This window comes from Hyperolius riggenbachi, chromosome 12 (assembly GCF_040937935.1).
Source record: "Hyperolius riggenbachi isolate aHypRig1 chromosome 12, aHypRig1.pri, whole genome shotgun sequence".
Taxonomy (NCBI): domain Eukaryota; kingdom Metazoa; phylum Chordata; class Amphibia; order Anura; family Hyperoliidae; genus Hyperolius; species Hyperolius riggenbachi.
The window spans coordinates 99,849,700-99,877,286 of NC_090657.1; the positions used below are offsets into that span (position 1 = coordinate 99,849,700).

General features: G+C 46.0%; 2 protein-coding genes across 11 annotated transcripts in view; one reads left to right on the forward strand and one right to left on the reverse strand.

The window, feature by feature from the left end:
- Window positions 1-9,866, reverse strand: part of MED24 (mediator complex subunit 24) — a 98,357-nt gene extending 88,491 nt beyond the window's left edge. The window contains exon 1 of the mRNA XM_068262432.1: window positions 9,759-9,866. The gene's annotated coding sequence lies outside the window, so the exon portion shown is untranslated. The remainder of the gene's footprint in view (window positions 1-9,758) is intronic.
- Window positions 9,806-27,587, forward strand: part of THRA (thyroid hormone receptor alpha) — a 1,122,562-nt gene continuing 1,104,780 nt past the window's right edge. For 5 of the 10 annotated variants that reach the window (XM_068262433.1, XM_068262435.1, XM_068262438.1 and 2 more), the window contains exon 1: window positions 9,808-9,906. The gene's annotated coding sequence lies outside the window, so the exon portion shown is untranslated. Of the gene's footprint in view, window positions 9,907-10,080; window positions 10,132-27,587 lie in introns of those variants that run through there. The other 5 variants (XM_068262437.1, XM_068262434.1, XM_068262439.1 and 2 more) reach the window with 2 other exon arrangements.

The following is a 27,587-nucleotide window of genomic DNA, read 5'->3' on the forward strand; positions in this document are numbered from 1 at the left end:
TCCTGACTATCCCTCTGCTTTCTGATTCGGTACCACGCATATCTGATATTCCGTTGCCAAACCCTGCCTGCCTAGGATACCGAATCAGCCTTCTGTCTTTGTACTTTGTCTGTCCGTGTGTTGCCGACCTGGCTTGCCCGACCTCGAGAACTATCTCTCCCCACTAAAGAGATAGTCTCCAGATCAGTCAGTGACATCCACCTTCAGGTGTCACTCACTCTCTAGTCCTTCCTACCTTCAGCCTGACTCCACCCCTTGGAGAGTCTCAGGCTGCAGGAAGGTTTCTGTACTCTCTATAGCAGTGTCTTCTGTATTGCCTAGGATCACCTGCTCGTCAGGTGGTTCACTCAAAGTCATACTGTTACACCAAACACTCACAATATATATTTATAGGTGTCCAGAGGTTAGTACTATATCTGTATTATTGGTGATTCTGCAGATCATCCATAATCAGTTATAGATCTGTATTCTTGGTGATACTGCAGATCACCAATAATCAGATTCTCTCTGTGTGCCGACACCGATCGTTACACAGGGCAGTCCTGCATCAATAGTGTCTGAATCACAAACCTGAAGCAAGCATGCAGCTAAAGTCAATTTTTTGTTAGAAACTTTTGATCTGCATGCTTGTTCCATGTTTATGGCTAAAAATATTAGAAGGAGAGGATTGGCAAGACTGCCAGGGAACTGGTATAGTTTAAAAGGAAATAAATATGGCAGCATTCATATCCCTCTCACTTGAGGTGTTGTTTAAAATAAGTTTACAAAAAGGTTTACTTTGGCAATAGAGTGGTACAAACAACTGACTGGAGCAGATCACAGGTTGCAAATTCACCACCAAAAGGAGTCTTATGATCTTCTTGCAGGGCTGTGGAGTCAGTACAAAAATCTTCCGACTCCTCAATTTACTCGGAGGCATAAGGTGAAAAACCACTGAAGTGGTTAAATAAAATTAGGCAGGGGCATACATTTGGGCATTTGTCATTTTATTGATTCCAAAACCTTTAGAACTAATTATTGGAACTCAAATTGGCTTGGTAAGCTCAGTGACCCCTGACCTCATACACAGGTGAATCCAATTATGAGAGAGTATTTAAGGGGATCAATTGTAAGTTTCCCTCCTTTTTTAATTTTCTCTGAAGAGTAGCAACATGGGGGTCTCAAAACAACTCTCAAATGACCTGAAGACAAAGATCGTTCACCATCATGGTTTAGGGGAAATATACAGAAAGCTTTCTGAGAGATTTCAGCTGTCTGTTTCCACAGTTAGGAACATATTGAGGAAATGGAAGACCACAGGCTCAGTTCATGTTAAGGCTCGAAGTGGCAGACCAACAAAAATATTGGATAAACAGAAGCAACGAATGGTGAGAACAGTCAGAGACAACCCACAGACCAGCACCAAAGACCTACAACATCATCTTGCTGCAGGTGGAGTCAGTGTGCATTGTTTAACCATTTGGCGCACTTTACACAAGGAGATGCTGCATGCAAGAGTGATGCAGAGGAAGCCTTTTCTCCGCCCGCAGCACCAACCGAGCCGCTTAAGGTATGCTAAAGCACATTTGGACAAGCCAGCTTCATTTTGGAATAAGGTGCTGTGGACTGATGAAACTAAAATTGAGTTATTTGGACATAACAAGGGGTGTTATGCATGAAGGAAAAACAACACAGCATTCCAAGAAAAACACCTGCTACCTACAGGAAAATATGGTGGTGGTTCCATCATGCTGTGGGGTTGTGTGGCCAGAGCAGGGACTGGGAATTTTGTCAAAGTTGAAGGACACGTGGATTCCACTCAGTATCAGCAGATTCTGTAGACCAATGTCCAGGAATCAGTGACAAAGTTGAAGCTGCGCCTGGACTATAAACACTGCTCAAAATCCACTAAGGCATTCATGCAGAGGAACAAGTATAACATTCTGGAATGGCCATCTCAGTCCCCAGACCTGAATATACTTGAACATCTTTTCAATGACTTTTGTGTTCAACAGTTGTCTGAAGAGAACCCCAGATAGCCATGTAGATTAATCTCTCTCTCTCTCTCTCTAGTAGGGATGGTCACCGCTTTCAGCGGAATTTTATTTTCTGCAATTTTAGGCGGAAAATGGTCATTCCGTTCCGTTTGGTTGCAACGGAATTGCTTTTTCAATCCGGCGGAATTCCGAAATTGCCTGTGAAATTCTGCCGGTATCAGTTGATGGTTTTAAGCTGAAAATTCAGTTCGATGGCATCAAGTCCTAGAGAGAGAGAGAGAGAGCTCATTTTTTCTCTTGGGTATATCACAATGGTACTTGCTAAAATGGCTTCAGCATGTAGCATTGTAGTGTGTAGTGTTGGTGGTATAATGGTGAGGATAGCTGCCTTCCAAGCGGTAGGCCTGAGTTCGATTCCTGGCCAATGTATGTGAGCTGGCTTTTGACATCCTACAATTCCCTAAGTAAGCTCATTTTTCTCTTGGGTATCTCACAATGGTACATGCTAGGCTGGCTTCAGCATGTAGCATTGTATTGTGTAGTGTTGGTGGTATAATGGTGAGGATAGCTGCCTTCCAAGCGGTAGGCCTGGGTTCGATTCCTGGCCAATGTATGTGAGCTGGCTTTTCACATCCTACAATTCCCTGGAAGACAAGAGAGGAGGATAAAGAGGCGGAAGGAGGAGGAGGAGGGAGGAGGAGGAAGGAGGAGGAAGGGAGGGAGAAGGGAGGGAAGAATTTGTAAGTCTGTCGGGCAGAAATTCTTATTTTTAAGCAAAAATCCGTTTGGTGGCAAAAAAATTTTGCATTCCGTGGAATTCCACATTTTTCCGCGGAAATTCCGCCATAGTACTATAGCAATTCTGTTCCGTTGCAACGGAACCGAAATCACCAAATTCCGGGTGGAATCGTGGAAATCTTAATTCCGCGGAATCCAGCGACCATCTCTATTCCCCAAACAACAACTCAGACACTTCCATGCCGAAAAATTAACTCTTTCAGTCGCTAAAATAAAACAAGTAAAACAGCCTGTTTTTTTTATATGTTTTGCACTGTACATACACGTTTATCTCATCATGGGGTTGATTCATTAATCAGCGTTGCTGTAGCAGCACGAGTTAAAATTCAGCAGCGCAAGTTAAAAATCAGCACGCACATGCTACATGCGGTAGTACTGCATAGCATGCGCTCCAATGTTACAGACGCTCCTTTCATATGCCGCACGATGTGAAGTAGAGCAACTGCAATACTTCAGTAGGGCGGCTGCTACTATGTTAACTGCAGTAGTCCAACTCCTCCAGTATGGCACATCAATACGTGCCATAGCCAGGTTTGCTGTGTCTCCTAGAACAGACAGACAGAAACTATAGGAGCCTTTACCCATGAGCAGGACCAGTATCTTTTCCTTTGGTTGAGTATGAACAGGATGCATAATTGAATTGGAAACTCCAGTTAAAACAGTGCTATCCAACAAACACAACCGAGGAGCATTTGACAAAGGGCAGGAGAAATGTTGTGCCAGTATTTTCTGTGTAATCTGTAGCAAATGGAGCATTAAAAAAAGGGAATATTACCTGTATTCTCGAGGCCTGGACTTCTGCTGGTGCCCCGGGTATTCTCAGAGAACTCCACAAGGCCATTCTGGATTTTTTAAGCCAACCGTTGCGCTTAAAGGTAAGAAATCTAGATCATTGTATTACTTAATTAAATACAAATAAAGACTTGAAGTCTTCCCACATTTATAGGACTGAGGATAGCTTCCAGGCCCAGCAAGTGGAATGAGTGTTAGCTTGTTCAGCTGCTCAAGAGGAGGGGCCTGAGGTCAGCTATCCCCTCGGTTCTCCAGGCAAATGTCCGCTCTCTCCCTAACAAATTGGATGAACTACGTCTCCTCTGCGGCAGGTGGGAACTGGGGAAGAACACCCCAGTACTCTGCTTCACGAAGACTTGGCTGCATGAGAACATCCCGGAGAACGCCCTACTCCTTCCAGGCTTCGGCCTCATAGAAAGAGGCGGTGACATCTGCTTCTATGTCAGCTCCACATGGTGCCCCACCCCACCAGTACTCGACAGGAGGTGCTCCCCGGACCTAGAACTTCTAATCGTGAACTGCAGCCCGGCATACTCACCACGGGAGTTCTCCTCCTATGTCCTTGTCGGAGTGTCCTTGTGGCTGATGCCAAATCCGCCCTGAGTACCCTTAGCGACATCATATCGCAGTGGGAAACATCCCTCCCAGACTCACTGTTCATCGTTATGGGTGACTTCAACAAAGCAAATCTCCGACAAGAGCTGCCACGCTACCATCAGCATGTTGCCTGTCCCACCAGAGGCCCGAACACACTTGATCATTGCTACACGCCACTGAAGGATGCCCACAAGGCTACCTCCGGGGCGGCGCTTGGCTCCTCTGACCATTGCGTTGTTCATCTCATCCCCACCTACAGGAGGCTCCTGGAATCTACAAAACCGGTTGTGAAGTCCTCAAAGGTATGGTCAAGAGAGGCTAAGCTCAACCTTCAAGCCTGCTTTGACTGTATGGACTGGAAATCCCTGGCAGCCCCTGACCTGGACGAGTGGGCGGATAACGTCACCTCGTATATCAGCTTCTGCGAGGCCTCCTGCGTCCCAACTAGATTCTTCAAAGTCTACCCAAATAAACCGTGGTTCCCCAACAAGCTACAGCTACTGCGAAAACGCAAGGAGGCGGCACACAAGGAGGGCAACAAGAGGACTACAGGAAGGCAAGGAACACTCTGAAACGAGAGCTGAGAGCCGCAAAAAAGGAGTTCGCTGAGAGGATGAAGCAGAACCTGTGCTCGAACGACTCCCGTGCTGTGTGACTAGGCCTCAAGACCGCCACCAACTACAAGCCCCCACCGCAACATGCATCACCCAGCTCTGAGTTAGCCGAAGAACTAAGCAAATTCTACTGCAGGTTCGAGAGACAGTACAATAGAAAGTGGATTCCGCACCAAGTCAGTGGAAACCAACTTTGCTTTATTCAATCACGTACATGGCAAGCTAAAATCCATCACCACATGCTGACGTGTTTCGGACGTTACACTATGCTATGATTAAGGACGTGTAACGTCCGAAACATGTCAGCATGTGGTGATGGCCCTGACGTCTGTCATCATGAAGTCACTAGAGAGAGTGGTCTTATCCATCCTCAAGCTATCCACCCTGCCCCTTCTGGACCCACTCCAGTTCACCTACAGGGCAAATAGGTCTACTGATGACGCCCTAAACATCTGTCTGGAATACATCCTTAACCACCTCGACAGACCAGATGCGTATGCCAGAGTTCTGCTACTGGACTTCAGCTCAGCTTTTAACACTATATGCCCACACATCCTTCAAAATGTCCTGGCCACACTTGGGGTCCACCCCACCCTGCGCTTATGGATCACGGGCTTTCTTACTAAGAGCTCCCAAGTTGTCAGACTGGGGGACAGCTACTCCAGAGAAATGACAACCAACACTGGGGCACCCCAGGGCTGCATCCTGTCCCCGCTGCTGTTCTCCTTCTACACAAATAACTGTAGATCCACGGCGGACTCTGTCAAAGTCATATAATTTGTCCACGATACCACCATTGTTGGCCTCGTCACCAAGGACAATATCCAGGAGTATCAGCAGCAGGTGGAGAGAATATGCCACTGGTGCATAGAGAACAGGCTGGTGCTCAACACAGCCAAAACTGTCGAGCTAATAGTTGACTTTAGAAAGTCTGCGCCCACTCCGCCTCCCATCTACATTGACGGCGCCGAGGTGGCCAGAGTGTCCTGTGCTCGTCTTCTGGGCACTACCATCTCCAGCGATCTCAGTTAAAGGCCAACATTATGGCAACCCAGCGGAAGGCCCAGCAGAGGCTGTTCTTCCTCCGCCAACTGCGGAAGTTCGGCATGGCACAGGAGATCCTAACATGTTTCTATTCCGCCACCATTGAATCGATCCTCTGTTCCTCCATCCTGGTCTGGTACGCGGGAGCCACTGCCATGGACAGACACAAACTACAGAGGATCATCAGGTCCGCGGAGAGGATCATAGGGAGACCCCTGCCTCCACTTCACCTCCTGCATAACACGAGACTGCGTGCTAGGGCGCTGAAGATCGCAAGTGACCCCTCACACCAAGGCCACTGTTTCTTCACCCCACTACCATTGGGCCGCAAACTTCGAGCCATCCCCACTAAGACCACCAGACACAAGAACTCCTTCTTCCCTGCGGCCGTCAGCCTCCTAAACTCCCTTAAAAGGAAAGGTTCAGGGAATGCATAAAAAAAATAAAAATCCAAATCCACTTACCTGGGGCTTCCTCCAGCCCGTGGCAGGCAGGAGGTGCCCTCGGCGCCGCTCCGCAGGCTCCTGGTGGTCTCCGGTGGCGAGCCCGACCTGGCTAGGCCGGCTGCCAGGTCGGGCTTTTTCTGCACTCCAAAGTGCGTGTCACTCGTGCGCGCTGACGTCATCGGACGTCCTCCGGGCTGTACTGCGCAGGCTCAGTAGTTCTGAGCCTGCGCAGTACAGCCCGGAAGACGTCCGATGACATCAGGGCGCACGAGTGACACGCACTTTGGAGCACAGAAGAAGCCCGACCTGGCAGCCGGCCTTACCAGGTTGGGCTCGCCACCGGAGGCCACCGGGAGGCTGCGGAGCGGCGCCGAGGGCACCTCCTGCCTGCCACGGGCTGGAGGAAGCCCCAGGTAAGTGGATTTGGATTTTTATTTTTTTTATGCATTCCCTGAACCTTCCCTTTAACATTCTCCCACCCTATCTGTGCCTTACCACCGGCACAGTAGCGGACTGAAATTAAATACGCTTTTTGAAGCAACCTGCCATCACTCCTAACTCATTGGACTTTGTCCCTGCACCCTGGCCAGACTCCAGCAGGGCACTGGAAAAATGCATACGGCCGCTGAATGTATACTTCTGAACGTATATTGTGTACATACATTCCCTCTTTCTTGAGTATGATGTTTTTTTACTGCCATGTCCTTATTGTATTGTAATGCTCTTCTCTGCTTTCTGCCTGTGCACCTCTTGGAGCTATGTATTGTGCCAAACCCAATTCCGAGCACGACCCAGTCATGCTTGGCGAAATAAAACAATTCTGATTCTAATTCTTCTGCTCACAAAGATCCAGCAAATTCTGCCTCCACCAGTTTTTCTAGTTCTACAGTAACAATTCTGCTGCTGCACCCCATATGTGAACACTACCACCACCACCACCACCCCTCCACAAAAAAAAAAAAATCACCTTTATCTGGTGGTGCATGCGCACGCTGGGTAAGTCCTCCTAAGGCTGGCGTGAGCACGCTCCACTGGCAAGTGCCATCACAGGAAGCCCAATAGGGAATACTGTGCATGTGCAGCGCAGTATGTCCAGGTCAAAGGACGCCCACCAGGAGTCCATATAATCCAGTTAAAATGTATAAATACTTCCACATTGTTTTTGCCTGAGGAAGCGGGTATGCCCGCGAAACGTGTTGCAAGTCATTGTTGTTGCTGTGTTTCTCTTTATCAATAAAGAACTAATTTTTAAAAATTGACAACCTGTGTCTGACTACCTGGGGGTAAGTCCAACACTACCTCCCTTTAAAAAAGAGTCTGAAGCCAAAAGTCTTCAGACTCTCTTTAATGGCTTTTAACGAATTTTGTTTTACTCTACCTGGCGCCTCTGTACCACCGATCTCAATTGCTATAGTTATCCACCCTTGGTGGAGGGATGAATCTCCATCTTTCTTTCCTAATATAGAGAGCGCATACAGGTTTATCATCCACACCTGCCTAAGTTGTGGTTGCCCTGCAGGAGACCTACACTTGTATATATTTCATATTCATCACATTCTTTCATTGATCAGTACATACTGCACCACTGGGGCGTTGAGTTTTTCTATTTCTTGTCTTACAGGTGAGTAAAGTGAACAGTCTCATAGGTTTCCATATGCATCAATGATCCATCTCTGTATCTGGAATTATTGGACACTGTCCAACCTCTAGTTCAGCTCATCGGAACCGAATAAACAAGACATGTAAACAGATCTGATTCCCTTGCGTAGGATATGTTCGTATGCCCAGTGATCCAATCAGTTCTGCTCCCATAAGCAGAACAATTTTTATGGCAGTGTGAGCCCCGCCTAAAACTGATGGCAACAGAATAGAAATACAGTGGCTTGCAAACGTATTCGGCCCCCTTGAAGGTGTCCACATTTTGTCAGCTGTAATTGCAGCAAAAGGTTTTTCTACAAAGTATTGACTCAGGGGGCTGAATAATTATGCACACCCCATTTTGCAGTTATTAATTTGTAAAAAATGTTTGGAATCATGTATGATTTTCGTTCCACTTCTGACGTGTACACTAGAGTTGGGCGAACTGTTAGCGCAACTGCAGCCGAACTGTTCGGCTGCCCAACCTGTCATGTGGCTGTGGCTCTTACTACTTCCGGGTCGCAATGACCCGGAGTAGTACGTCTGCGCTGGCCCGGCGGAGCGCGTCCTAGATCGCGTTCCCGTTGCCGGGCACTCTCTGCGCATGTGTGTGACATCATGAGTGACGTCACACACACATGCGCAGAGAGTGCCCGGCAACAGGAGTGCGATCTAGGACGCGCTCCGCCGGGCCAGCGCAGACGTACTACTCCGGGTCATTGCGACCCGGAAGTAGTAAGAGCCACAGCCACATGACAGGTTGGGCAGCCGAACAGTTCGGCTGCAGTTGCGCTAACAGTTCGCCCAACTCTAGTGTACACCACTTTGTATTGGTCTTTCATGTGGAATTCCAATAAAATTGATTCATGTTTGTGGCAGTAACATGACAAAATGTGGAACACTTCAAGGGGGCCGAATACTTTTGCAAGCCACTGTATATAGCCCTAGACTACTGATGGTGTGAAACAAAGATTTCATTAACAAAAATACAGAAATCTTAAAAAGCATAAGCAAAGTAAAACTGTATTCGACAAAAGGGGAGGCAGTGCCTAAAGTAAGGGACATGATACAGACAACCAGGCATGCCAAACCTTATTCTGCGGTACTGAAACAGTGGTCGCATGACCACAATATTATAAATATATAGAATATTTATAACAAAATTTAAACTATTACACTGTTGTTCTTTACAGATTACAATGAGACACCAGAAAGACTAATACTAACTATTCTGCCTCAAATTTCCTTTTTTGTAAATAAAACTTTATTTTCTGGTTTGTTTTGATGTATCAATTGATGATTTGTGTGGAGCTTCTTCTGTATAGGCTGCAGGTGGCCACACACCATACAATTAAAAGATCCAATGTTTCACCAATTTGATAATTATAATCGGTTGTCCCAAAACATCGAGAACTTTTTTTTATTTTGGATTGAGTAATTGGATTTCCTTTTTTTTGGGAGATTGGACATGTTGGAAATTTCAGATCAACTTTATCAAGAATTGTATGGTGTGTGATGGATTGTTAATTACTTCATGTACAGTTCCAGTCAATTTTTTCTGAGCTTTCAATTATTTTTTATTCATGATTGAGGAACATTTTTAACATAGGTGTGTGTGGTTCATTGGTCAGATTTATGAATTGTTACAATCAGTGAGAAAAATTAATTGCTATGTTTGATTTGAAGATATTTAAAGAATTGTATGGTGTGTGTGGCCACAGCTTATTAGCCTAGAGTGCAGGTTTACAAGCAGATCGCCACTTCTCTCTGCCTCTGATACACAACAGAGCTTCAGTCCGAGCCTGGACATCATATTTCATCATCATCATTTCAGTCTCATCCAGTTCTCTTACCTGCGATCACAACTCGTTCAGTCCTCTGAATAGGAAGCCGCCATGACAGCTCCGCCCACCAGCCGGGACGAGTCGCGGTGACATCGCGTCACAAGGGTGTAGGATGTGCTGGGAGTTGTAGTAGTATTCAGGCGAGGCAGAGCTGGCGGTAAGCTGAGGAGCTGCGTGGTGTGGACGCTGACGACTGACTGAGAATAGTACTGTAGACTGGAAATCTGACAAAAGACGAAGAGAGAAATGCGTATCTCTCTTCTACTTCTTGTATCTGGACTGGTGCCCGTGGCTGCACAGTTTTTATGTGACCACATTATTTTTCATGTGAAAAAAAATACAGCTGTGGAAACGGCAAGCCTGAAGTATATATCCTAAAATGGTAATTAGATGCTGCAACTGTTCACCACACATCTGCCAGAGGTCAGAGCAAGGGATACGTTTTTTATGAGTGTATATCTGATGCTCTGCCCAGCTGCCAGCTTCTACATAAATGCACTAGGATGGAAGAGGCAACCCTTCCACCCCCCCCCCCTAAAAAAAACAGTGAGGGCCCTTTTCCACCTGCAGTCGCTAGCGTGAATGCTAGCGATTGCTGAATCGCAAAACCGGCGATTCCCCGACGTTTTGCGGCCGTGATTTTGCTATGCACTGCATAGCAAAATCGCGGCAAATATCGCTCCGCCGCGCGTTCGCGTAAAAAATGAATCGCGGTAGTGGAAATGACCTACCGCGATTCCTATGTTAAAAAGCAAACCGTAGCGATTGTAAAATTGCTAGCGGTTTGCGATTCAGCCAGCACAAACGCGCTGGTGGAAAAGGGCCCTGAGGGCTCATTCACACTGGAGGCATTTTGTGATAAAACACTTTCCTGGCAGAAAATGGCTTCTGATAGCTGAAAAGGGGCAATAGTTCATAGATTTTAGCTCTGGCATACTTCAATGAATGTGTGTCATGAATAAGAGGCCATGAAACAGTAAAAAAATTAAAATTAGATTTAAATATAAAATATAACTGGGATGATTAAAAAGTCATTTCTAGGAGAAGGAGGATACATACAATTGTATATCTCATCATTTTTTCCCACCTTGAATGTCCTTTAAGACGGTTTTTAATTAAAATCAGATACATACCTTAAAGAGACTCTGTACTAAAAAAAAAAAAAAACAACCTTCTGGGGAATACTTTCCTTGGGAGGGGGAACATTCAGGGTCCCAATGAGGTTCCCCCCCCCCCCCAGCACTGGCTCCCCTGAAAGTCCCTCGACAAAGGCTGGCAAGGGTGTGCCTGCGCGAGTAATATTTACCTACTGCAGTCCTGCGCAGGCGCACTAGCTCATATCCGCTCTACTGTGCAGGGGCAAAGGCCTTGCACCTGTGCAGTAGAGTAGATATGATCGAGTTCGGCTATTCCCGCCTTAACCCGAATGAAGAGCCGCTAGTGTGTAGGATCGCGGTAGGTAAATATTTACTTCGTTGCTGTTTGGGGGATGCAGGCGCAGACAACGTGGGCTTGATTGACAGCAGCGCTTCACGCAGGCGCAGTAAGGACGACCTCGAGGTGAGGTAGTCATCTGCACTGTGTGGGGACCCCGGGCCGGCGGCTGCGAACAGGGCTGTCAGTGTGGGACAGACAGCTGCAAGGGGCTGGAGAAAGCCCCCAGGTAGGTAAATCAGCTAATCCTAATCTTTGCCTGATGACTCCTTTAAACCACATAAGTGGACAGGGGAAAGGAATTATACCATGCTGTAGATGCATAAGAGAGAAGAAATCATTCACTTTGCTAAACACTCCTATGCATCCAGAAAAGTATTTACAGCTCATAACTTTTTCCACACTTTACTTTATAGCTTTTTAAAAAAATGATTAAATTCATTTTTCCTCAGGGTGTTACACAAAGCACCCCATAATGACAACGTGCAGTGTGCTGCTCTAAACATCTTTCCAGCCGGATGGCATGAAAAATTTGACGGGTGGGGCGGGACAGGAAAATACAGAGGCCATCTCTTTCATTGGAGCAAAGCGATTCTTTAGGGGCAAACTGAGTAATTGCCCAGAGCTGGCTGATGGGCCTCCAAGTCTCCCCCCAGTTGATAGTGGTTTCTCAGTACCCTTTGTAGGATGTACAAATTCCAACACCCTTGAAGAGTATCAATGTGCTCCTCTGACACTATTGCTGGGTGCTGCTGTGTGTACAATCACTCACACACAGGGGAACACAGAGACACACTTTACACATAGACAGACAGACACACTCACTCACCTCTCAGACAAGAAGCTTAAAGAGAAAACGTGACCAAGACTTGAAACATGAGAAACCTATTCCTTTTCACAAACTTGATCATCAGGGGGCTCTGTATGGCTGATATTGTGGTGAAACCCCTCCCACAAGAAACTCTGAGGACCATGGTACTCCTGGCAGTTTCCTGTCTGTGAACCTTGTTGCATTGTGGGAAATAGCTGTTTACAGCTGTTTCCAACTGTCGAAAAAGCAAGCAGAAGCTACATCACCTGCCAGCAGTAAAAATGTCACCATGTGATAAATGTCAGAATGTAAATCAGGGATTTAAAAGATTTTACAATGGGCAAACACTGACTAAATCATTTATACATAATTATGGTAAAAATAAAGCACTTTTTTTATTACATTATTTTCACTGGAGTTCCTCTTTGACTAGTATGGCAGCAGCATGAGGAAAAGAGGTGGGGCCAAACAGAGAAGCATCAAAATATAATTAATAGGCGGGATGCACACACTTGCAGCTCTGCAGTCCATGTGTCAGCAGCAGAGGGAGAGTGAGAAAAATCGTCCAATGTACCAGTGAAAAGCGCTGCTGCACCCTAGAGTTTGCTACCTGAATTACATGATTTAGGTTTGCATGATGGTAACTCAGGCAGCAAACTCTATGGGGCAGCAGTGCTGTACACAATGCTTCTCATACTCTCTGCTGACATGCAGGACCAGAGAGCTGCTCTGCGGGCTGTCCCCATCTCCTTTGTATGTGCTGCCCTGATTAAGGAAAATTGGATACTTACCTGCCGGTAATTTTCCTTTCCAGATGTATCCATGGCAGCACGATCGGGTAAAACCCCGCCCCCTTTTACCCCCATAGGACCTATCTCTATAAATTTCTCCCGTTAGCTCCTCCTCCTCGTCTAGTCTCCTCGTATTCACCGAATCTAGGGGGGGAGCCTCGTGCTGCCATGGATACATCTGGAAAGGAAAATTACCGGCAGGTAAGTATCCAATTTTCCTTATTCCATATGTATCCATGTCAGCACGATCGGGAGTTAACTAGTAATAATACACAGGGAGGGATGAGGTGCAATGCTGGCAAAATATTTATTTACACTTACAACGTATTTAACCTCAATACATTTGTACCAAATTGTAAAGTAGAATTTGCTGCGGGATCAACCCTATAATGTTTCATGAAAGTGTTCATGGACGACCAATTGGCCGCCTGACAGATTTTCTCAGGGGACACTTTCGTAAATGCGGCCCATGACGCCGCCATGCCTCTTGTCGAGTGTGCAGTCACCTGCTCTGGTGGCGGCAAGTTGTTGATTTTGTATGCATTCTGAATTGTTTTAACTAGCCAGTTAGCCACTGTTCTTGATGAAGCCGCCTGCCCTTTCCTATACCCGGAGGGTATAATAAAGAGTCTTTCAGTTTTCCTGAGCTCTTTGGTTTGTTCCAAATAAAGTTTTAATGTTTCCCCCACATCCAGCGGATGAGGATCCGAAATCTCATCATTTCTTAGTGTTGGCAATGTCCAGTCCTGATTGAAGTGATATTCTGTGGCTACCTTGGGCACAAAGTGCTGAATGGGGCGTAACACTACTCTGTCAGGGAAGAACGTGAGTGAAGGCTCCTTCCATCCTAGAGCTTGTATTTCAGATACTCTTCGGGCTGAAGAGATTGCTACTAGGAACACAGTTTTATGTGTTAGTTGTAACAGTGAGCAGCTGGACGATGGTGAGTATGGAGCTTCTGCTAGTGTATCTAGTATCAGTGGAAGATTCCATTTAGGGAAAAAGTTTTTTGTAGGGGGTCTTTGTTTAATGACCCCCCTCAAAAACTGGACGACCAGTGGGTGAAAAGCCCACTTGTCGTCTGTCAGCGCTGACAAGGCCGTTACCTGTACTTTCAGTGTGCGATATGCAAGGCCTTTTTCCAGCCCTGTCTGAAGAAAGTGTAATATCTCGGATACATTCGGACGAAGAGGGTCGATACTTTGTTTATTGGCAAATTCTCTGAACCTGTCCCAGATTCTATGATATGTGATATTCGTAGAGGCACTTCTTGCCTTTAGCATCGTGTCTATTACCTTCTCTGAACATCCTAGAGATTCGAGTTTCCCCCTTTCAATTTCCAGATTGCAAGATTGAGCCTTGTTGGGTCTGGATGGGATATTGGCCCTTGCGTTAAGAGATTGGGTATTACCGGAATCATTATCGGGTCTTGTAACTTTAGTCTCCATAATAGCGGGAACCAGGGTCTTCTCGGCCAATAAGGAATTACTGCTAGTAATGTTACATTCTCCTTGATCAGTCTCATTAGTAGACGATGAATTAGTGCTATCGGAGGAAATACATATGCTACTTTGAATGTCCATTTGGTCAACAAAGCATCCACTGACTCCGCCTGTGGCGTCCAATGTCTCGATATAAACCTTCTGCATTTTGTATTTCTGTGTGTCGCCATCAAGTCCAATTGTGGATACTCGAAATCGTTGCATATTTTCTGGAATATTTCCTGATGTAATGACCACTCGTTGTGATCTAGAGTCGATCTGCTGAGGTAATCTGCTTTGATGTTTTCCTTGCCTGGGATGTACACTGCCGTCAGGCCATGAAACAGATTCTCTGCTAGGTTGAATATTGGTGTTATTTCCTTCATCAAACTCTTTGACTTTGTTCCTCCTTGTTTGTTCACATATGACACCGCTGTACGATTGTCCATCTGAAGTTGTACATCTTTGAGTGTTAGTTCCTTCTTGAACGTTTTGAGAGCCATAAATGCCGCTCTGATTTCCAGAACATTGGATGGAACCTATCTCTGGGATGACTTCCAGAGGCCTTGGATGGATTTGGATTGTAATTGGGCTCCCCAACCTTTGCTGCTGGCATCCGTTGTAACAGTGATCTGTGATAATGTTTGAATTGATAAGCTCCTCCCTAGATTTCCCAGACTCAACCACCACTGTAGGCTGTCTTTCATGTCCCGTGTAATCAATATGGTATGATTCATGCTCCCCGGTTTCCACTGTGCTAGGAATCCGGTTTGCCATTGTCTGCAGTGCCATTGGGACCATCTTACCATCGGTATGTTTGATGTCATCGAGCCCAACAAGCTGAGACATTGTCTTGCTGTCAATGTTGTGCACGGAATTGTGCTCCGGATTTTTTGTATTAACTTGTGTGCTTTCTCCAGGGGTAGTCCAATCGAGTTCTTGTCTGTTTGGAGATGCGCTCCTAAGAATACTATGTCTTTTGTAGGGTTCAACTGGCTCTTTGCTGTGTTTATCTTCCAACCGAACTTCTCTAGATGTTGTAGAAGTATCTGTCTGTGTTGAAGTATGGAGTCTTTGTTTTGATCTAGTAGTAGTAGATCGTCCAGGTAATGGTGGAGTCTGAGTCCCTGTATTCTCAACAGTTCTACTAGGGAGACTAAGATCTTTGTGAAGACTCTCGGTGCTGTGCAAATCCCGAAAGGGAGGCATCGGAATTGCATATGTATATCTCCTACTTTGAAACGTAGGTATTTCTGAAACTGTGGGTGAATCATGATATGTAAATATGCGTCTTGGAGATCCACTGATAGCGCCCAATCGTTTATTAGTATTACTTTGGAAACGGTCTGAAGGGTTTCCATTTTGAAGCTTTCCTTTTTGATAAACGAATTCAATGTTCTTAAGTCCATAACGGGCCGTAGGTCTCCGGTTTTCTTCCTTACAAAGAATAAGGGGGAGTACACCCCCTGACCTTTCTGATGCTCTGGTACTTCCACTATCGCCCTCTTTAGTGATAGTTCTTGAATGTAGTCCATCAACAATTTCCTTTTTTCCTGATCCCCTGGAATTCTTGTGATCTGAACTATATCTGGCGGGTCGCGTATGAATTTCCAGCGGTGGCCTTCCGATATCGTTTGTTTCACCCACGCATTGCTTATATTTTCCATCCAGACCTGCTTGAATGCCGATAACCTTCCTCCCACCGGCAAAGTCTGGATGGACTGACCATCAAAAGGACTTATTCTGAGTCGACTGCTGATTTGTTTTCTTTTGTTTATTTAACTTCATTAAGGCAGATTGTGAACTTTGCCAGCTTCTTCTATACTCTCTCCCCGGTCTGTAGCTCTGTGTAAATCCCTGTCTCCGGGGTTTCCGATCTTGGGGAATCATGCCTGCTTTTCCCGTGACTTTCTTAATAGCGGTATCTAACTCTTCACCGAATAAATTCTTCCCATCATATGGAATTTTGCACCAGTCTTGTCTGGACGTCTGGTCGGCCGACCAACCTCTCAGCCAAAGCGCTCTTTTCGATACGACTGAATGCAGCATCGATCTAGTTGAACATCTTAGTATGTCTATGGCGGCCTCCCCCATGAAATCCGCCGTTATTTTCACATCGTCCAAGGCTGATATGATGGTTTCTTTATCTGCGTCAGCTCTAATTGCTTCCTCTATGTTAAGGATCCAGGTTCTTAATGCTTCAGCTACTGATGTCAATGCAACCGCTGGCTTGCACGCTCCACCTGCTGCAATATACGATTTTCTTAATTCTGAGTCCATTTTCTTATCCATAGTATCTTTGAAAGAGGCTGTATCGTCTCTCGGTAACGTAACATGTTTAGCCAGCCCGGAAACTGCCGCGTCAACCTTAGGAGGATCCTCGATATTTGCCATGTTCTCGTCTTCCATAGGATATAATTTATTGAATCTGTTAGCTAAACTAGGCTTTTTATCTACTTTCTTCCATTCCTCTTTATCGTCTCAAACAATGGGAATCCTTTAATCGTCTTCTTCAGGTGAGAATAATATTCCCTTTGGCTCGTACCGGGCTGCTCATCATCTTTATCTTGATGCCATTCAATGGCTTCTCTGACCGCATTGATAAATGGCTGTACTAGACTAAAATTGAATCCAGAGATAGACTGTTCCTCTTCATAATCTAAATCCTGGGCATTCACTGCTTGCATTGCAGTGTCCATTTGTGTGCTCTGTGGGGGCTGCAGAGATGTTATATAGTTATTCATTGACTCTTGGACTGCTTCCTTTATCATCAGAGCAATATCTTTTGGTTGTTCAGGTTCCTTTGTCATGCTATAGAAGCATATGTGACATACCAATTTCCCTGGCATAACATCCTCCCCACATGCCCAGCATCTTTTCCTTGATGCATGTCTATGTTCCGTATGTCGCCTATTAGGCGACCTGCTACGGTCACGTCTCCTGGACCTAGATCGTCTCCTGGAGTGTGACCTCCTCCTTGATTTTGATCGTCTTTTATAGGATGAATAATTCTTATATGATCCTTTAGATCTAGATCTTGATCTTGACTTTGACTTCGTCCGAGGTCTTTGCTTGCGTCCGTCGTTGCTGGAATGGCAAATGGAAAGCCAATCAGTAGGCACTCTTTTCTGAGGAAAAAACGCAGAGTTAATACTTACTCCCCTCTTACCTCTTACTCTGCGACTGGTCATTGTCTGGTATTTTTTCCCTGGGCATTATGGGCTCCTGATCCGAGGTTACAGCGTCTGCTGTAAAATAAAATATATATATATCTAAGTATGTTATCCTATACACTTCCTAACTTTATAATTCTAAAGATAGTGCCCTTAAATACCTGCTTCAGCCATGGCTCTGTAATATAAGTTGTCTCCGCGTGCTGAGAGGAGAAACGTCCTATCTCCAAGGTATGCACGCGGAGACTGACAGAGCCTGGCTAGAAATACCCCTCCACGCTCCCTCTAGCCAATGGCTAAGCTCGGGGAGGGCAGAGGGAAGCGCGTAATGACTCCTAACCCCTAGACGAATGAGAAGTCAGGGGCGGAGTCTTAGAATCTCGGCGCCGACGAATCCTCAGCGCGGAGGGCGGATACTGACTACAGCGCTGGTACGCATGGTGGAGCGCACGCCAACAACCACGTTGCCCGCACTTCCGCTCGGCGCGTAGCAAGCCCAGATACCAGAGGCGGCGGCCATTCGCCGCACACAAACCCACAGAGGACAAGGAAGGAGGATAGGTAAAGTCACTCTGCACCCTGAGGCCAGAATCAGGGAACCCAGCGCCATGCCATTTAGTTATGGCGGTAGGGACACATAGGAGAGGCCAACCTATGTAAAGGTAAGAGGCAAATACTTGAATGTTGCTAGTAGTGTCCCAGCAGATGCACCGGTCCATGGAGGTAGATGAGATGATTGCGAGGACGAAAAAAAGACGAGGAGGAGGAGCTAACGGGAGAAATTTATAGAGATAGGTCCTATGGGGGTAAAAGGGGGCGGGGTTTTACCCGATCGTGCTGACATGGATACATATGGAAAATAGAGCCGTGATAGTCGAGTGCCAATCAGAATTAGCCAGGTGGAGCTCCCGGCTAATAGTGCTTGGGAACATGACAGGAAAAAGTTTACTTGAGGGTTTGGTAAATAAAAAAAAAAAAAGCAACAATAGAAATCACATGTATATAAGTATTCACAGCCTTTGCTCAATACTTTGTCGATGCACCTTTTGGTAGCAATTACAGCTTCAAGTTTTTTTGAATATGATGCCGCAAGATTGGCACAACTATCCTTGTCCAGGTTCGTCCATTCCTCTTTGCAGCACCTCTTAAGCTCCGTCAGGTTACATGGGAAGCATCGATGCACAGCCATTTTAAGATCTCCAGAGATATTCAATCTGCTTCAGGCTACTTACAAACTAAGACGTTGCTTTAGGTGCTACGTTTAAGGTCGCATAACGTGCACCTAACGCAACGCATGGTGGTGGTGGCAGAGGACGTTAGCAAAGAGCCGCGTTAAGTGGCTCTTTGATGCGTCCGTGATGCGTACTATAGTACGCATGCGCTGGTGGAGACCACGTGAGCGGAACACTCCGCATCACGTGGTCCCGCCAGTGACGTCAGCACAGTGCAGTGAATATTAATTAGCCATGTGGCTAATCACTGCGCCTGTGCAAGCAGGCTAACGCGGCAAAGCCGCTCTAACGCTATAGCATGCTGCACTCTAAGATTGACGTGCAGCGTAACAATGTAACGCAACGTGGGCACTGTGAACAGCCCATTGCAGTTACATTGCTGTGCGTTGGGGAGCGTTACAGGCTGCACTAACGTGCGCCTGTAACGTCTTACTGTGAAAGCAAAGCAGCCTCAAGTCTGGGCTTCTCAAGGACATTTTCAGAGTTGTCCTGAAGCCACTCTTTTGATATCTTGGCTGTGTGCTTAGGGTTATTACAAAAGTTCCAACGAGTCAGCACCGTCTATGTATAAAATAGCTCTTTTATTTCATATCAAAAAGGTAAAAACAGCATGATGTTGTAGCAGAACAGCGACAGCTACGTTGTTTTGGGCTATCCGCCCTTTCTCAAGCCGCAAAGCATAACATCCACTTTTTACACTAACCTACCATCTGCTTATATAGTGAGCTCTCATCAAATCCACTAAAATTTACACATTATGTCTAGAGGTTTTCCGAGAGCTCACTATATAAGCAGATGGTAGGTTAGTGTAAAAAGTGGATGTTATGCTTTGCGGCTTGAGAAAGGGCGGATAGCCCAAAACAGCGGAGCTGTCGCTGTTCTGCTACAACATCATGCTGTTTTTACCTTTTTGATATGAAATAAAAGACTATTTTATACATAGATGGTGCTGACTCGTTGGAACTTTTGTATTGATGGACACTTGAGAGTGCACAGGTGGCTAGAGTAATAGCACGTCAGTTTTTGATATTTTGGATACTTATCTTCCATTGGTGCTTGCCATACACAGAGTTGTTTAGTTTCGTTATTCTGCTGAAAGAGGAACCGTCACACAGTGAGTTCAAGAGCGCTCTGGATCAGGTTTTCATACAGGATGTCTCTATCTATTGCTGCAGTCATCTTTTCCTTTATCCTGACTAGTCTTCTGGTTCCTGCCCCAGGTAAAACATCCCCAGAGCATGATGTTGCCACCACCATGCTTCACTGCAGGCATGGTAGTGGCCTGATTATGAGCAGTGCCTGATTTCCTCCAAACATGACGCATGGCATTCACACCAAAGAGTTCAATCTTTGTCTCATCAGACCAGAGAATTTTGTTTCTCATAGTGTGAGAGGTTATCTCAGCAAACGCTCATACTATTTATATTACTTTATTTCTTAGGAACCGTGCTATACATGTAAAGCTCATGATTGACAGGCTACTTTTGGTTAGGGATTATATAACTGGTATGGTGTTTGCTTTGGTATGTAAGTCCTTATTGTCACAGGAGCCCTGGTGGCTGGAACGCGAAATGCCTTCCAAACGGTTCCAGCGCACAGATCGTGCAAACTGTGGTCGCAGTCAATGCGAAGAAACCGTTGGGAATTGGCCACAGACAAACCAGAAGGGAGCCTGTGGGTTACCGAAATTTTTTTTTACACACTATTTCAGGGTATATCTGCCACCACCACTGGTATGGACCAGTGGTCCCTACCGACCGACTGACTGACTGATCCTGCAAATAAAACGGTTAAAACACGCTGTATTCTGTCTAGATCTCAATAATAGTAGCGACTCCTCAGAGATCTGAGTTCAGTTTCTGTGTATGGTTGTATAGCAGGTGTAGCGGAACAGTAAACGACTTTGATAAAGTCTTTATTTACGTGCAATATAAATAATTAATATATACAGAAAATCGTTAAAATCAACAATTATAGAGACAAATGATAACACAGTATGTCATATCTCGGCTTACGCTTTCCGCACACACATGACCATCACATATTCATATACCTCGGAATATGCCAGTTCATATGATACCAAACTTGCTTAGGGTAGAGGATTCAGTTCCTGAGAAGTTTAATAACTGGGTTGTAGGGGCCCCGGGTCCCTCTCGTCTGGTATCAAGAGATTCAGCATGACCCTACGGATCCAATGATACTGCTCTCATAACTACCCTATTTACGGTATTCTGTAAATAGGCAAAACATTATATAATACCTGCATCTGCCCTTGCGGTGCCCGTCAGTCTGTGGGAAGCAGGTTTGGAATAGGCTTCCTGCTGGATGTAGCTTCCTGGCTCTCCCTGTATGAAAAGGCTCACCAAATGGTGGGCAATTGACATCTGCCTGAGGTAATTAAAAATAAACATTCTCCCTGGACACAGGCCAGGCCCAAGCTAATTAACAAATCAAAAGACATCCTGCACCTAAGTACTGCTAGCTCTCTGCTGAGAAAAGAGAGAGCCCAGATTGACTGCAGATGCTCCTACACAACCAATCTAGATTCTATCGATCTTAACCGCATCGATGCAGAGAATTGATAGCAAACGCATGTTCTGCTCGGGCGGTTCAAGGATGCGGCTACGCAACCGTCCTTCACACTTATATCTGTGGAAGCCATTAAATGACAATCTGTTAAATGTAAACCTATCAAAAAGCAAACACTGGACAAGTAAAAGAAAGAAGCTGATACATCATTGCCAGGGCTGTGGAGTCGGAGTTGGAGCCGGGGTCGAGGAGTCGGAGCAGTTTTGGGTACCTGGAGTTGGAGTCAGTGGTTTCATGAACTGTGGTGTCAGGAGCTGGATGATTTTAGTACCAAATCCACAGCCCTGGTAAGTATTAGACTAAGGAGTCAGAGTCTGAGCCATTTTGGGTACCTGGAGTCGGCGGTTTCATAAACTGAGGAGTCAGAGTTGGAGTAGGATGATTTTTGTACTAACTCCACATCCTTGATCAGTGCATTCCAGCAGTTCTGGAGGTGTGGCTAGCTTACAGGGACAACAAAGGATGATTCGCATATTCAGCAGTGATGCATCGTGGGAGACATCATATGCTTACTCCAACCTGAATGATCACAAATACTTTCTTCCTATTTAAGAAGACATACTTTTCCTTTACAGACCCATCTAACAAACACCGATGGCCATACTTGGTGACTTGGTGGCCGATCGACCACCCAATTTGATTATTATTATCGGATCAGCTGAAAATCTGTGCCACCAGGGTGAGCCATATCGTGATGGGTGATGAACATAACGGAACCCCCGGGCACAGTCCCCCCCCCCCCCCCCCCCAGTGTAACATGTGCCCCCTTCCGGTACCCTGTGTACTATACCTGTTAGTGTCTGCTGCTGGCTCTGTACTCCCTCCACATACATGTGCCCCACGTGGTTGCTGGCGTATGCATGTGTGACGTCACACATGTGCCCATGTGCTGTTGGTAATTACGTGGGACGTGTATGTGGACGGAGCACAGAGCCAGCGGTGGACACCGACAGGTAAAGTATTCTGCACGGGGCACTGGAGGGGGCCACATTTTACATTTGGAAGAGCAGTGCAGGGGGGCAGCAGATGGGGCATCACAAGGCCAGTAACCGAAAGATTTCATGCTGAATTCGATCGGGAATCGGCCTGCAGTGTATGGGCGGCCAACAGACCTCTATTTGATCAGAGAGAGATCTGTCTCTAGGTTGATCTGCCCATACATCGTCTGTATGGGCACCTTTACTGTGAGAGGAAGACTGCTTGGGATGGTAAGGAAAAATCTTTTAAAATAAAAAACATACTGCATAGTTCATAGTTACGCAAACTATGTACCGCTCACTCGTGTGTTGAGACATTTGTCTCAATACACCCCTTCAGGGTGACATTTGCAATTGAAGGTTGTAAGAAGCCTGCAGCAAGCTTCTTATCACCTGATATTGCTCAGGATTTACCGGAAAATTCAATTGTCTGATTCACCTGAGCGATATCCGAATGTAATAGCTATCCACCTGAGCAATGGTCTTAAGTTCCTGGCGATGTAGAGCAAGTGTTTGTCCTTCAGCACCAGGTCCCTGCTGCCTCGCTCCCCTGGGGGACGCACATGCACCTGTAGCTTTCACCCAACGTTGACAACTAGAGTCTCAAAGTTCCCCGCCACTTACCCGATGCTCGCCTGATACCGTATGTCCTTGCACCTTGCATCTTGGTAGCTCCCACCAGTACTCCCCATTGGTCCACCCAGTGGAACAATGAAAATCCTAAAAATCCCTAAAAGGATTCTCCTTTATCTACCTAGTGGCCCGATGGGGAACCCCGTGTGGTGCAATGAGAAAGCTTTGCCAGGGCTCCAGAGTTCCCTATTGCCACTTAAAAGTGTGGGTGGGTACAGCAACTCAGCTGAAGCCAACGTAGAGCCACGGTACTAGGGAAGCCTGGCATGAAGTGAGCGGACATCATGTGAGCCCTGAGTTGCTTGGGGCTTAAGTGCCAGCTAGCGACAGCCAAAAGAGATTCTTCAATTCAAATATACAGGAGAAGAAAGAAGAGACCGATAAGACGGTTCCCTCAGACAGCATGGTAATTTTTCCTTTTGGGATATTACCATGCAAAAAAACCCATTGCAGTCGAATCCTAGTAATGGCCAAAACTGTTTGCCAGCGTACAGTTCCAGGCAAATTTCCACTGTTCTTGTCCGCGGCGAACATTTGGCGTGTTCGACCTGCCCCCTGTACATCATCATGGAGCTAAACTTTTGCTGGATACACACCATGCATTTCCGCGTTCGTTGCGTGCGTCAATACGCATCAATTCGAATATTTCCGACATGTCCGATTCATGTTTCGATGGATCGTTAGGTCGATTTGCCATACTTTACATGGCAATCGACCTAAAAATCATCGAAATGCGCTCGGAAATAATCGAACGTATCGACGTATCCAGCATAAGACCCTTTACCTCACAGTCAACAGACACATGGCAACCAATCAGCTAGCACCCCCTCCTGGACCCCCCACCCCCTATTAAAAAGCAGTTTAGGTGGCCATATTGGATTCAGTCTCTGCTGGTTGCTGTTAGTGAGAGCAGGGTCAGACTTGCTGCAGATAGGTCGGGAAAGCATTAGCTAGGCATGCGTTCTTGTTCCTCACTGACTACTTGCTGAAAGCACACCAAATAGCCCTTTTGAGGGCAAGTAGATCGGTCTACTGTTTTTTATTTTGTGTGTGACACTCCACAGCCCACTGACACCCAGAGCTGTGTGCACACTACTGCTGTTGCTACATTAAAGGGGAACTTCAGCCTAAACAAACATACTGTCATTAGGTTACATTAGTTATGTTAATTAGAATAGGAATAGATAGGTAATATAATCTCTTACCCACCCTGTTTTAAAAGCACAGGCAAATGTTTGTGATTCATGGGGGCTGCCATCTTTATCATGGGGGCTGCCATCTTTGTCATGGGGGCAGCCATCCTTTTGGTTGAAAGGAGGTGACAGGGAGCATGAGACACAGTTCCAACTGTCCTGTGTCCTGATACACCCTCCCAGCTGCACATGCTCGGCTTCAAATGTCAACTTCAAAATGTAAAAAAAAAAAAAAAAAAAAAAAAAAAATGCACCAAAACAGCAGAACGAGAACAAAAACATCAGAAATCCCATCATGCTTTGCACAGCATAAGGGGAAAACTGCCCGGGCAGTTTTCTTCTGTGCAGCTAAAAATGAGGCTTGTATAAGAGAAACAAAGTTCTGATGCTGTGAAACTGTTAAAGAAACACCAGGCCTTTTCAGTGCTGCTGAGTCGATTTTTAGTCTGGAGGTTCACTTTAAGTTGCAGGCACAGTACCACTCCAGTGTTTTGTTTTCTCTGTATTCTGATAGAACTATTGCATATCTCTCTCTGTGTGTGACACTCCACAGCCCACTGGCACCCACTCAGAGCTGTGCACAGTACTACTGCTATTGTTTGCCACATTAGTAACATGCACAGTACCACTCCAATGTGTTATTTTTCACTGTATTCTGATAGTACTATTGCATTTCTCTGTGTGTGACACTCCACAGCCCACTGACACCCATAGCTGTGCACAGCTATGTGCACCCATAGTTGTGCTCTGAATGTAATGTGATTTCTGCTCTTTAGGGTCATAGCCGGCCTTTGACCTGTGCGACCAGAGTGGTCGCACAGAGCGCCGGCTTCCAAGGGGGCGCCTAATAGCTGGTTACCTATACTGAGAGCACCTACACCTGATTTCCTATACTGGGGGCACCTATAGCTGGCTACCTTTACTGAGGGCACCAACACATGGCTACCTATACTGGAGGCACCTACGCCTGGCTACCTATGGGGGTGATGGAGACCTTCGACTATACTGGGGGCACCTATGCTTGGCAACCTATATTGAGGGCACCTACACATGAGATGGGGGGGCGCACTGCGGCTATAACGCATGGTGCAAATTGTTGGTGCTGTGCTATCATTGTAAATGGGGGCGGGGGGGGGGGGGCGGATAACTGTCCCACTGATTGTTTTTATTAATATTCCTGAATGGTTCTAGCCTTCATTGCTAAGTATATTCAGGATAATTTACTCTTTCCATCCATTCGTGGTTATTAATAGTATTTTCCCTATTATACATATGTGATGTGTCACAGAGATCTGAGCATTTGGCGTGATGTGTCACAACGTCAAAAAGGTTGCTAACCACTGTCCTAGGAGATATCTCAGGAGAAAAGGTGAATTGCATATGGGCCTGTGTGTGTGTGTGAGTGCGCGCATGCGTGAAGAGGATGAAGGGGGGGCACAAAAATCAGGTTTCGCTCAGGGCGCTGTGAAACCTAAGGCCGGCCCTGTTTAGGGGTTAAAACCCGATTCTGTGTCAACTCCGTAATTTTTGGCAGGACTTTTGGTATGCACCCCCCTCTCCGGCATGCCACAGTCCAGGTGTTGGACCCCTTGAAACAACTTTTCCATCACTTTTGTGGCTTCCAAGGGGGCGCCTAATAGCTGGTTACCTATACTGAGAGCACCTACACCTGATTTCCTATACTGGGGGCACCTATAGCTGGCTACCTTTACTGAGGGCACCAACACATGGCTACCTATACTGGAGGCACCTACGCCTGGCTACCTATGGGGGTGATGGAGACCTTCGACTATACTGGGGGCACCTATGCTTGGCAACCTATATTGAGGGCACCTACACATGAGATGGGGGGGCGCACTGCGGCTATAACGCATGGTGCAAATTGTTGGTGCTGTGCTATCATTGTAAATGGGGGTGGGGGGGGGCGGATAACTGTCCCACTGATTGTTTTTATTAATATTCCTGAATGGTTCTAGCCTTCATTGCTAAGTATATTCAGGATAATTTACTCTTTCCATCCATTCGTGGTTATTAATAGTATTTTCCCTATTATACATATGTGATGTGTCACAGAGATCTGAGCATTTGGCGTGATGTGTCACAACGTCAAAAAGGTTGCTAACCACTGTCCTAGGAGATATCTCAGGAGAAAAGGTGAATTGCATATGGGCCTGTGTGTGTGTGTGAGTGCGCGCATGCGTGAAGAGGATGAAGGGGGGGCACAAAAATCAGGTTTCGCTCAGGGCGCTGTGAAACCTAAGGCCGGCCCTGTTTAGGGGTTAAAACCCGATTCTGTGTCAACTCCGTAATTTTTGGCAGGACTTTTGGTATGCACCCCCCTCTCCGGCATGCCACAGTCCAGGTGTTGGACCCCTTGAAACAACTTTTCCATCACTTTTGTGGCCTGAAAGAGTCCCTGTAGGTTTTAAAATTCGCCTGCCTATTGAAGTCTATGGCTGTTCGCCAGGTTTGCATATTTGCGAACATTTGCGGAAGTTCGCGTTCGCTATTCACGACCCCAAAATTAGATTTTCGGGCCATCTCTAGCGAATGCTTGGTAACATTGAAATCTTGTTTTTTTTCTACTGACTCAGTCTCTATTGTTAATGTGAATCTAGCTTTAAGCCAGTCACACATGCACTACAAAAGTCATTTGTAACAATCTTCCACTAATGACCACCTTCCACAATGCTTCTTAAATTACTTTTACCGATTACAAAGACAGCACTCTACCAACATGTCGCAATCATTCTGGAAGGGGAAACAACAGAGCAAGTTCAAGTAGTGGCCACCTATAGAACTCTCCCAGCATAGCTAAACAAATTGAGAAAAAAGACATCAGTTTGAGGTCAGTTTCACACTTATTAGTAGCGGAGAAGTGCGGTGCAAATTCTGCAGCAACGCATGCACGCTGCGTCACACTACTCTTCTGTTGTTTACACTTACTGCATCGCCCATTGACTTGCATTGCTGCATAATCTGTGCGGTAGGCCCGAATCATGCAGCAACACACTGCAGAGTTTGCGTCAGGAATGCGGGGAGTTTAAATACTTCCGCTGCGTTGCATCACGTTAAGTGTGCAAGTCTCCATAGAAGCGTAACATGGGGTAACGCAGTGGGTAAGTGTAAAAGGGGCCTCAAAGAAAAGATCATTTCACCCAGAAGAGCAATGTTTCACAGACGCCTGTGCATATAATGGTTATGTGCACAGGCACAGGTTATGGAAAGATAGTACAGCATCTAATGACTTTTATAACACTAACGATCAACCACAATTATCGCCTGAAAATATCCAACAAGCCGGTTAACATGACCGAGAACCGTCGTTAATTGGTATCATTTGAAATTATTTAGTGCAAATTTTGCAACAACATTTGTATGATTTATTGCTCAATCATTGCAGTTGATTTTAATCCAATGTGTGTGTGTGTAGCTTCAGATTCAGGGCAGCAGTAGCAGTGTTCAAGCTTCTGTGTGGTTATGTGTACAGTGTGCTGCCACCAGAGCAACTGCAGCTCTGAAAA